The following is a 12,984-nucleotide window of genomic DNA, read 5'->3' as shown; positions in this document are numbered from 1 at the left end:
ATACATGGGGAAATATGGGTCTAAGTTATTACCATTGCTCCTGCTATGCCTACTGCTGGTGGCCTACTTCCTGTCTGTAAAGCCCTGTATAGATGTTGATTGCTGCACATCATCTTGAATAGCATGAGCAGTGATCAGCATGAAGTCAAGAGCCCTGGGTCCTCAGCATCTGCTTCCTAGAGCCAGTCTCCATCCAAAAGCACTGGAAGGTATTCTCTTTAAAGAGCTGTATTGTGCTGCTCTGTGGCTCAAATCCTAGGATGCCTGTCTTCTGGTTCAAAGAAGCATTCGCAACATAGCAGTGGCCTTGAAGATACCTACTTCTCTGTCATATGATGCTCTGCGTATACTGGCCTCCCACTATGCTACTCAGCAGAAACAGCCACTGCAAGCCCTTGATCAACAATGTTCTTCCCAGATGGGCAGAGGCAGCACACGCCTTTAATCCTAGCACTCAGGAGGCAGTCAGGTGGATCTGTGTGAGTTTGATGCCAGCCTGGTCTACAGAGCAAGTTCCAGAACAGCCAAGCCTATTACACAGAGAAACCCTGTCTCACCCCCGCTCCCAACCGTTCTTTTCCCTTGGCACAGGTACAACTTATTTCAGCTTTGAGGCACATTTTAGTGTCATCATCTCAGTAAGACTTTCTCTCTCTCTCTCTCCCTCTCTCTCTCTCTCTCTCTCTCTCTCTCTCTCTCTCTCTCTTTCTCTCTCTCTCTCTCCTCCTCCTCCTCCTCCTCCTCCTCCACACACACACACACACACACACACACACACACACACACACATACATTTTCCACAAGTCTTTTTTCCCATTGTTTGTATTTCCATCTGTCCCCCAACCTTTTCTTTAATGCTTATTGTCTTTGGAAATCAGTCTCTGCCTATGTTTCCTTTACCTTGTCCCTAGCACTGAGAACAGAGATGTCTGGTCCCTTCCTAGCCAACTTATTTGTTCACTGAACACATGAGCAGACCCAGGAGGAGGGCACAGCAGTTCTATTAGCCCCACTTGTCTATTCTGGTTGAGTGCTGGCTACATCGCATATCTCCAGTTCATCATTATACAGCTGAAACAAACGGAAAGCGATCTTGATGCCACCTATAATCAGGGTGGGTTTGAATTCAGATCATGCTCACCCATGCCATGAACTTAACAAGAGGGCAGGGAAGCGTGGGATTTAAAGAAACAGAAGGAGAATTGCTCTGTGAGAACACCTAGAGACAGCCTTTCCCACAGAACACTAGATTGCCCTGCAGGGGACAGCACTACCAGCACATTGGGGGCAGGTGGGGGCAAACACTATGGAATTCAGTGCTGTATAAGACAGAATACATTGCACATGCAACTGAAGTAAAGTCACTTCTCCCAGGACTCTCCATCCACAGGGTCCCTCAGGAGCACCTTTCCAGTTTCAGGGCAGGGAAGCAGCATTTCTCAAGGACCAGAAGGAAAGAAAGCACATTCACTGAGCTTTCAAACCTTTAACTGATGCTAAAGGTCAGTAAGAGGATGAGGGGAGGGAGAGGGGAATTTCCCAGGCATGGTGGGAGCAGTACCAATCTGGCTTCCCTTTGTTGTATGCTTAAGAGCTGCTCAGAAGGATGAACAGAGGCCTTGGCTGTACCCAGAGGCATTCATCTTTGCTCTGTATAGATTTCCTTGCCACTAAGGCGTTTTAAGTAGCTAGCTGAGAAGAGGAAGAAGAAGCCCTTGGTGTGTGAAAAGAGCTTCAAAGTGAGAGAGAGAGAGAGACAGACAGAGAGAGAGTAGCACCAACTCAACAGAGGCCGTGCTCCATTGCATACACTTCAGATGAACAAGAGATCTGGGCGTGGACAGATGTGTTGATCCTAAAGCCCAAGTCAAAAGTATTAGGAGCCTTCGACTCGGTGTAGCTGTTAAGACCTCTGGGCTGACTGCAGACTCAGGAACATGTCGAATGCTGTGCTCGGATGGACACTGTAGCTCCACATCACTGCCACTTCTCCCAGACTTCCACTTCTCCATTGTCAGGTGTCAAATATCACATATCCAGCATTTCCTCCCTATTGTAGCACCTCACTCAGGTACCAAATCCTCAGTGCTGCATCCACAGTTAGATGTGGCAGCCATCTCATTAAAAAGTCTCAAAGAAAGAATAAGCAGGCTACCAAGATGAGACTTGATAGCCTATGACCATATAGTGAGGGAGGAAGTCCTCCTCAGTCATAGACCTAGGGGAGGGGAATACTGTGAAAGCGGGAGGGCGGGAGGAACAGGAGGATACAAGTGATGGGATAACAATTTAGTTGAATAAATTAATTAAATAAAAAAGTATTCATTAAGAAATCAATTTATAACACGTGCCTGGAAGGTATTTGGAAGAATTCAGAGGTCTGTACTCAATTGACAGATGTGGTATTACATTCACCATCCTTAGAATGAAGTAGATATAGACCTCCAGGAGAGTGGGGAGAGTAGAAACCATCTCTTGGGAAAGAGACCAAAGGAACAGTAAGCAAAGACATGATACTTGTTTTAAAAAACAACCCCTGGCATAGAAAAAGCAGACTTATCTGTTGAGTGACAAGGAGAAAAAAAAATCTAACAATGAATTCCACAAGAGAGCAAACCACACTATGCAAGGAAGACTTGGAAGAACCAAAGTCATCCAATGAAACTGACTCTCATAGCAGCAGTGTGCCCTTCAGCTGGCACTGCAAGAGTCCTGGGTACTGGTGGTTTCTCAGAGGACAGAGCAAGTGGTACTGTAACCTCCCTCACCCCAGCCCTACAGTAACCCCCCTCACCCCAGCCCTACAGTAACCTCCTCACCCCAGTTCTACAGTGACCCCCCTTACCCCAGCCCTACAGTAACCCCCCTCACTCCAGCCCTACAATAACCCCCTCACTCCAGCCCTACAGTACACTCTTTCTGCCTCTAGCTCAGCTCCAGGTTTCCAGTCTCCAGCCTACATCCCAAACACAATGGGATGAGACAAACATGAAGACTGGACAAACATGAGACAAACATGAAGACTGGAGACACCTGGGAATGTAGGTGCTTTTCCTTGGAGGACAAAGAAAGTCTGGCAGAGTCCTTCCCCCAGGGACCACATTAGCAGGAGCCACCCTTCCACAGTGACAAACCCAAACACTTCTGCACTTGTTTCCACCGGAAATAAAAATGGACATCCCCAGGCAAAATCACTCCTCTGCCTCCTGGGTTGAAATCATTTCTCTGAGATGTTATTCCTGGGGAATTTTCTGTTACGTGAGCCTTTCCAAACCTCGCCTATGAAGCCGAAAGAAAGTGAGAATGCGGTCAGAGCCTTGTGACTATAAAGGAGATCTTTACTGTAAAAATCTTATCACAGAAAATAAATATTCTTTTAATCAGAAAAAAAAATCTTATCATTCCCCTCCGTGCCTCAGTCACCACAGAATTCTTTTTCTTCCATCAACTATTTCACAGCTTATTGAAGCGGATATCACAGTCTCTTACCTTTACTCTCCGAAGCCATCCTTCACACAGAGTAAATGGTCAAGACTCATGTGGCTGGTTAGTCAACAGGTGGAGCTAATGTGACTGTGTTTAATTAATTTAAGTAGAAGCCTAGACAGGCAGGTCAAGTGCCTCATGCCTTCATAGCTGTCTTTCAGAGGATCATGAAGCAGGCAGAGAAAAGCAAATTCTAAATATACGGTGCTAAGTGTGAGAAGCAGCCAAAATTATATTGCACTTCCATTATGACTTCTGATTTGGTATTCTAGTCTCATGAAGCAAAGGCCCAGCTCCTCAAGAGAAGGACATAAGATGTCTATCTCCAATGGCATATCATAATAGAGCTCAATACGAAAAGCTATACTCAAAGTTCTTAAGGGAGTCACAGAGAGATTCCTACAGCATCTGCCGCCCCCTTCCTCCCTTCCAGAAATATATTCCTGCAGATGAATACGCATTCAGCACTGCCTGTCTAGGATGGCAATTGTATATCAGCCAATAGTGCCCAGGTTTCTCTGCTACAAAGAAGCACGAACAGAGTCACTGGTTGTGCATTGCAGCCATTGTGTCTGCAGTGCGGTCTGTTCATTCTAGTTCCTTCCACCAGTCTCTAGTCTCCTTTTCATTCCAACGATACAGTTTTGCTCTCTGTTCTATCCTTAAGCCATGAAAAATCCTTCTGCAAAAACAGAAGAATATTCAAATTGTGCAATGTGCAGATTCTTATTTTGTAAAGGCTCCCTGGGGTTGCTTGCTTAGGTTGTCCATCCGAAGGGGAAAGATGGTGCCAAAAATAAACCAATGCCTGGTTGACAGCAGTTATTGTTACAGCTGCTTTCCTTAACCTTCTCCACCACCCCATTGTCTCCCCCCTACAAAGGGGGACACTGAGGCAGGTTAGGTCAGTATCACTAGGATGATGGTCTGCTTCATGCCACCAGGATTAAAATGAAACATGCTGACTTAGAATCTTACTACCTAAGAAGTGACCATGGCTGTGACCATGCCTTATACATGTCCAGGGGTGGAAAGAGCTCGAGCCTGCACAGTCCAGACAATGACAAGGGGACCAGTCCACTTTCTTTTGACCACTAACTTCTCCTCTGCTATGAGGAGCTACAGAATCTGAATGCAGCAGTGATGGAAACCAAGGGGCTATTTGTTGTTATAAATCTACTTGGAGGAGAAAACGAATCCATAAGGCTAAAGGAAAGATGCCAATGATTTCTCTGCCTGCACTCTATAGCCTACCCTGCAGAGTGGAGATGGCTCCCTGCAGAGGGGAGAATTTAGACAAGGATCATGAGGTCACTGCAAAGTAGTGGTACCTGCATCTTCAGCTCCCGGAACATGACGACTGTGTTCAGAGAAGCTGGCTGTGCTAAAGGCATGGCCGTCTACCTGTATCCCAGCGAGTCAGTGATGGTAGATGATGTTTCCACACTAGTGTCCATCCCAGACTCTCCAGAACACCAGGGAAAATGTCAGGCTGCACAAATATGTCCACAGCAGCTGCGTATTCCACTTTGAGCCCAGACTAAAAAAGCCCAGTGTCAGGTTCTGACTTCCAATTGTGTTTTGGTTTGGAGGACAGACTGAAGCCACACAGGCAGGACTCTGAATTAAGGCTATGAGGAAGTAACCACTTCCCCTCGCCTCCAATGACATCATGCATGTGGCTGCACTAAGAATGGGGACCTAGATACAGAGAAACACTAGCAAGCAGCTCTAAGAAGACCGGTGCCATCTCACCTCTGCCTGTGCATATAAACCTGGGCTTGCCTGGTCTCTGACTGGCCTCCGATTCCTACCTCCCATTGAGTTTCTGCTAGTTAGTCTCTGTACTTCCTATGTTTATCTCTGTAGAATTCCTTCCCCTCTCCCCTTGATGTCTTCTACCCCACACATAATAATCATCTGAGCCACAGCATGCCTGATTACGCCTGCTTCTTACCCTGTCATCTGACCTCTCTTTACATAATTACCCACGCCAAGTCTGTCATCAGACTTGCTTGAACCTATGCCATGACCTGGATGCACTATGAGCTGGTAGGTGTTAAGCCAACCTGACCCAGATACAAGAAAGGGTTCTTGGGACAGAAAATGCCATCGGAGAGAGAAACCATGGTAGCCACCTTCAGATAGGATGTCAAGAAGGCTGTCTCTAAAACTGGGTCATTTGAGTCTAAACTTGTGTGAGGGAAGGTGCAGTTCTTGCAAGAGGCCTGGTGTGGAGAATAGCTCACTAACAAGCTGGCATCTGCAGACATGTTTTTAGTTTTGTTTTTGTTTTTGGTATTTGTCCTATATCACATGTGAGCATGCTCTTCCTGCAAGCAAGAGTCTTTGTCTCTCCACTTCTCTCTGCCTTGGAACTTTCTCAAGAACCTGGGGACCCACTGAGATCTAAGCCAGAATCATTTTCAAAGTGGAAAATTAATAGAGACCCTTATCCAATTCAGAGGGGGAACAACGGAGGAGGGTCACAGGTTTCTGGAGCCGTGCCTTCCTTTGGGGGGGGGGGAGGTGCACAGAATCAAGGCTACCCCAGAACAGGAAGCAAATGATTGCATAGCCCATGTCAGCCCTTTTCCCTCCCCTGTCTCATTCTACCCACTCCCCCACCCTGATCTTGGGACCACCTCCTATGCTCTGGTCTCAGGCTCAGCCTTAAAGCCCAATAAGCTCAGAAGGAAGCTCACTGTGGTCGGAACATATGAGACTCAAGATCAAAGCAGCGAGACTACTATGGGCTAAACAGTAAACAGCCTCTGGAAAAGCTTTAGACTTCAGACCTCAGAGTCCAGGTGGTCACCATGGAAGAGTCTTCCCAGGAACTCAGCAGACAGAAATCTAGGTAGAACGGTGACAAGGGATAGGAGGAAAACCCTAGAATCTGTCAACATCAGGGCTAGATGAAGGCTAGTCCTCAGATAAGCTGATCAGAGTTCAGGGCAAGAATTGGGACCAGAAGGAATGAGAGACTGAGCTGAAGGCTACCCATAGAAACAGGGCCAGCAGGGATGAGAAACTGAGCTGAAGGCTACCAATAGAAATAGAGCCTGCAGGGATGAGAGACTGAGCTGAAGGCTACCAATAGAAATAGGCCAGCAGGGAAGCCACAGGATGAAGGTCTGACTCAGCTGTTATGCAAGTGCCCAGAACTCGTCTTTAGTGCATTGGATTGCTATGAGAAGAACCGCAGCTTTCCTGAGTGCTGCTTGTTTACAGTCAGCATACTAAGCACTTTTCACAATGAGCTCAAAACAGCCATAGGCGTTATTCTCCCCATTTTATGGATGGAAAGAGTGAGGCTGGGAAGTGTTAGAACCAAGAGTTACTGGATTCCAAGTACCATCCTCCAATCATCAACGGCCCACCAGAATCTGAAGGTTGTGGCCTCGATTTAAGGTCAAGGACTGACTGAACTTGTAAACAAGACAACAGTAAAGATGAGAGCCTGAGAGAGGCAAGATCTGACTCTCAGTGTTAAGATACAAATACAGCATGGATCTGAGCATCTTCACTGTAGAGGAGATTCTCACAGCCGGTGTCTGCTGATCTGTCACTTTACAGTTGTCCTTCTGTTCATCAGGAATGCTTCTTGCATGTTTTTTCATCTGTCACCCACTTTCATAAGAGGAGGCTGGATGCTCAGCTTCCAGTCATATAGAATAGAAACTACACTACCCTTCTGTTCATAGTCACTTACAAAACACATTCTAATGCTGGGATCCATGACCCCAAATGGGAGTAGAGCAGTCTGTCAGAGTCCCATTTCTGAACATTGCGAAACTGAGGATTATGGCTGTTGAGAGCCTGGATCACGTAGTACAAATACCGGCCAGTGGAAATAGAACCAGAAATACCAATTTCAGTTGGTGTTCTGATGCCATCTTGATCCATCTTGACTCACCTTGGACTCCATGTTCTCCTGAAGTACTGAATCTGTAAAGTGTGTGTTAGAGAGGGAAGGAAGAATGCCTGTCTCTGACAAACTGCCCAGTGCAGAGATCAAAGCCAGCACCAGTGCTGGACTATGGCATGAAGGAGCAGTGTTTATAGTATTGTTGCACCACGCCACTGGGTGCGCAGAGTGTTGCCTATAGCAACTAGCCTACTCTGTCTAATGCAATCCTCTATTCGGTCCACTTTTTTTCTTCTGGTCCAGAAAAGTCGGTATCCTTTGGAGCTCCCATCCGGCACTTTTTAAGCTAGACTTAATCATCAGGATGTTCTTTGCTCTCTGTGTGCCTCCAACTCCCACTCTGCACCTAAGGTGTTCCTTCCTTACCTCTAAGAGCAAAGGATAACAAACACACAGATAGCCTAGTTCTCTTCCTACTAGAGAAGTTGACCCTATCAGAAAACCCAGTGTCTAACAGGAGATCTACTACTGGCCTTAGTTTGGTTTCTCTTGCATGACATCATTCTGAGAAATTTCCTCAGCTCCGTCTCTAAAACTAAGAGTTCGGCCTTGATAGCATCAAAGCATCCCTCTTACAGGTAGGCATGGAGTACAAGACAGAAGGATGTGCGTCGAGTCACCAAAGCTGTGGGGTCATCAACGAAGGTGATTTCCCCAGACTCAGATGGGGAAATGGCTTGGTAAAGGGGTGAGAGCGCTAGAGCTGATGTCATGTCCACAGAGGCAAAATCACCCTAAGTTCCCAGATCAGAATGTATTGCCTGAGTGCCAGTGAAAGAGAAATGAGGCTACAGGCTCAAGCTTTGAGCACATCTGTTTTCAAATCGCACCTGGCTGTGTGATGGAAGGACTTGTGTTGGTGTACCACTTGTAAGTGACAGAGTCAGGCAGGGGATTCCCTTGATTCTTATCCTGTGAGCATGAGGGATGAAGCTGGTCAGGAAAATTAGGTGAGAGACGGCGACGTCTCGTTTGTTCATTTATCTCAACATCACGCGCCAGACACTGACAATACAGAGATGAATAAAACACAGCCTTTGACCTCCAGGAAGTAGGCATCTAGGTTCAGAGACCAGCATATATGCAGCTTACTGATCCCCTAGTGTGATAACTTCCCCAGACAAGTGAGAAGGGCAGCTCAGCTCTTCCACTCCAGAAGCCTGGCATGAAGACACACACACAACCATCTGTGCAAATAAGCACAAGGATGCCTCCTGCATTTCCGAAGAAAGTGTTTTAAAGATAGAAAAAGATAAATAAAAGAATACATAAAACATAATATTTGACTATCTACAGTTACTAATATGCAGTCTCAAAAGCTAAGATAAAGGGGATAGTCAGCAATCAGATGTATGTACAATTAAGTATCCTAACTTTAATTATCTGTGTTCTTCATAGATGTATGCATTTGCACACATAAAGAGATTTTTGTGGACTATAAAACTCTAAGTCAGGTTCCTGAAAGGAATCTGAGAGACATCTCAGAGAAGGAAAATAGATCCAGAGGTTTTGGACAAAGAGAAGGGGAAAGTTACCTACAATGTCCAACTGAGGCTTACAAAAGCTAATGGGAAATGGCTGACCCCTGTCAGTCTGAACAGTGGTGAGCTGTGTGGCACTATCCTTTGAACTTTCGTGTGGTTTTTATCATTCTCACACTGAACGGGATGGGAGTGTGACAATGGGTTGTCCAAAGATTGATGGAAGGTTCCCTTTATTTATTAGCCTAAGTTGATCAGCGAAGACTTCCTAAGCCATGTGGAAGTGTTGCCCAAGGCAGAGGGAACTAATCAGAATGGTGGGGGATAGAGAGAGCATGGGTGAGTGTGCTGACAAGGTCTGGGAGGCAGCACCAATGTTTGTTGTGAAAGCTATGGAGACTTGGGTTTTAATTTCATGGCTTCACAACTTACTTCTGGGAGAAAAAAGTCACAAATGCAATCACACTTTATCTCAATGGCACTACTGTTTGTCTCATCAACCCAGCTCTTATCTGAGTTAACTGGTCTTTTTAAAAAATGGAACTCCATATAATTGATAATGAAGAGGAAGAGAAGAAAGAGGAGGAGGAAGGGGAGAAGGGGGAAACAAGAAGATGATGGCAGCCAAACTATAATGCTGATTCTCTGCATCCACCCCTAACTCCTCCCCAAAGGTGGACTCTGGCCACACCAGGATGCTGGGGCACAAGGCCTGCTGGATACTGATAACCTTAATCTACTTCCTTGCAGACCTGCCCGCTGGTGTTTGTAACTGAGCTTGGTGACAGGGAAGCTTGACAGCCTCTGCCTTGCACTCTTTCTCTCTCTCCTCTGAAAAAGCACAGCCAACTCTCTGCCTAACTCTGCCCCACTGTTCTAGACCCATTTGATGGGTGAGTGAGGTCCTTCCCCTCACCCAAAGGGCCTGGAGTCTTTACAGCCTTCTCTGCAGAACCACTCAGGCTACACTCCTGCTCCAGCTCCCAGCTCCCAGCTCCCAGCTCCCAGCTCCCAGCTCCCAGCTCCCAGCTCCCAGCTCCCAGCTCCAAGCTCCAAGCTCCAAGCTCCAAGCTCCCAGTCCCAGCCATGGTTCAGGGGCTTGAGAAGGCAATTTGAGACTGATGAACCTCCTGGCCTTTAACTACGATGTTGGCTTGGAAATGCTGCTGGCATTAGTAAAGCACCTTGTACGGTGTCAAACAAGAACCACCACCTATTCTGAGTGCCTCCTTTGTTCATCTAAGGCTCCTTTTTTGGCCAAATGCCCAGGAGATGAGGAACTAAAAATGGGGGGGGGTGGTTCAGTTCCTTTACCCTTCCCCTTCAGCATTGCTGTCTCCTTTCCAAAAGTCACCATGCTGGTATGATGGTTCAGTTTATGGATCAACTCAGCAAGATCATTGTACCCAATGTACTTAATTAAACATGTCTGGATGTTGCTTTGGAAGAATAAACCTTCAGCATGGATTATTAGCATGTAAAGCAGCTAACTGGGTAAAGCATATAACCATCGTAGAGTGGGTGGCCTTATGAAAAGTCAAGACACTAAGGAAAAGAATGACCCTCTCCACAGGAATAGGGATTCTGTCAGCCAATGGACTTCTTGCCCAAAGTGCATCATTAAATCTTATGAGGCCTTCCGGCCTATCAGCCTGTTCTGCAGATTTAGAGCCCAGCAGCCTCCTCATTCTCTCTCCAAGGTCTGTCTGCCTGCCTGCCTGCCTATCTATCTATCTATCTATCTATCTATCTATCTATCTACCATATCTACCTCCCCTTTCTCACACACAATATCTTATTGTTTTATTTCTATGTATTTTAATTTAGTATATACATGTTTTGTAATATATATATGTACATGAGGAGGTGAGATGTTAACATTAGCAATCTTTTTTCATCACTCTCCACATTATTTGTTTGAGATAGATTATCTCACTCAACCAAAGGCTCACTAACTGCTTACACTGACTCCCTAGCAAGCTCTAGGCAATCTCTTGTCTGTGCCTCAGCAGCAGTGGGTTGAATATGAATATCACCATCCTCATCTTTTATATGAGTGAAGAGGACCAGATTTGAATCCACGTGTCGTGAAGTTGCACTTTATGAACTCAGCTATTTCCCAAGCCCTTATTTCCATTGGTTCTCCTTTACAGTTGATGGCTCTGTGTCTCCGGAGAACCCTTGCTAATATAATTAAGTCATCTTCGTGTTTTACTGGTGTATAGAGGTATGTGTCAAGCTTTCAACATGATAAATGGAAGATAAAGAAATTAGCACACCTTAGTGCTCCTTCTCCACAAGACCCAGTTTTCAAGGCTATAATCTTACAAGGAGATTTTCATGGTTAGTGGTAACTGCTAATTTCATAAAAATTGAGTTGCCTGCAGCAGCATACCTTGAGCATGCCTATGGATGATTACCTTGATGTGATATGGAAAAGCCCATCTTAATTGCAGGCAGCAAATCCTGAACAATATAAAATGAACTGAGAGCTAAGCACTACCATGCATTTGTCTCTCTCTGTTTTCTGACTGTGGATGTGGGTGACCACCTGCTTCAAACTTCTGTTGCCTTTTGTCTTCATCATGAAGAACCAACATACAAACAAACAAACATCCCTTTCTCCTCCTTGTTGCTTTTGTCTGGGCCATTTATCACAGAAACTAAGACAGAGGTCAAGAACCTCGGCTTGAGATAACAAAGGAAGTTGGAGAACTCTGGGAAACCAGACTGATAGGGATCTGCGTAAATTTACTATAAATTGAAACTAGGATTGCCTTTGTGATCTCAGACATGTCTTCTCAAGGCTCTGAGCTACCTGTTTTATAAGATCAGAAGAATTCATTGAATGAGGCGCGACACTCTGTGTGTGAAGGACTACCAGGTGCATATGGAGAAGTCAGTTAATCATTGGGAGAATTACTAGTGTTTGGAGACTTGACCACGCACCAAGCCGAATGCCAAATTTAACTGTAGCCGCAAGCATCGTTAGAGGATGTTGTTTTCAGTGGGGGTGATGAAGTGCAAGTTCAGGAGCCAGAGTTAGAGTCATATGAAATCTATGTGGAATCAAATGGACAAATAGGGGTGGGTTTGGAACTAGCATGCTGTTCCCTACAACAGGGCCGATGTTTGGGTTCATAGGGGTCCCAGTAAGATACAAAGTAATAACCGTCACTCCCTCCTTTATCTGTGTCCTAAATGTAGCGATTCTATTTAAGTTTGTCTTTGATCAAGGAAGGGTCTGTCTGGAGCCAGCCCCCCCCCCGCCCCCCCCCCCGCGCTGTCTGCCCTGCTGGGTAAGGGGTGAACAGACTGTCAAGCAACTTCACCCCTGGACCTGGGGAGGATGGGAAATTCCCCTGGAAGCCCAAGGTGAACAGAGGCCAAACAGTGGGCTTTTTCTGAGCAAATATTTTGCAAGAAACCAAAGTGATGATGATGTGGAAGAGTGAGTGGGGCTGTCCCCTCACACGGAGGCAAAGTCGATGAAGACAGGGATCCGCACAGATGAATCATTGCCAGTCCTCTCCCTGGGAGCCTTTGCTCATGGCAGCACAATAAATACCAGCTCAAAGAAAAAAAATGCTGACAACTGTTCTAGAAATTGCTTCTGAAATTGAAGAAAGAAGGAACCGGAGTGTGGAAAGTCGGGATTCATGCTCCTGCTTCCGGTGAGAAATGTCTGAGTCTTCACAGTGTGGGCAGTTCTAAAGCTCGAGCTCTACCTGCACTCTTATCCTTTCTTTTCTTACCTTGTGGGTGGGGGATTCTTGGTTCTCTGTGATTTGTGCCCTTTGACAACAAGAAAGAGGTTATTCATGAAGGAGAGGGAGAGCTTGCCTCTGATCAGGAGAAGGGAGGAAAAGGAAAAGTGTCTAGTGTTGTGTTTTACAGAAAATTAAAAAGTTACAGAGTTTTAACACACAGACACACACACACACAGAGTGCTCTTCCGTGTTTTGACCATGAAAATGTAAAAGATATGGGGTGGAGAGAGAGAGAGAGAGAGAGAGAGAGAGAGAGAGAGAGAGAGAGAGAGAGAGAGAGAGACCTAAGCAATGTGTAGTATCCATTTCAACATCC

This window comes from Acomys russatus, chromosome 2 (genome assembly GCF_903995435.1).
Source record: "Acomys russatus chromosome 2, mAcoRus1.1, whole genome shotgun sequence".
In the NCBI taxonomy this organism is placed as follows: Eukaryota; Metazoa; Chordata; class Mammalia; order Rodentia; family Muridae; genus Acomys; species Acomys russatus.
This window is presented reverse-complemented; position numbering follows the sequence as displayed.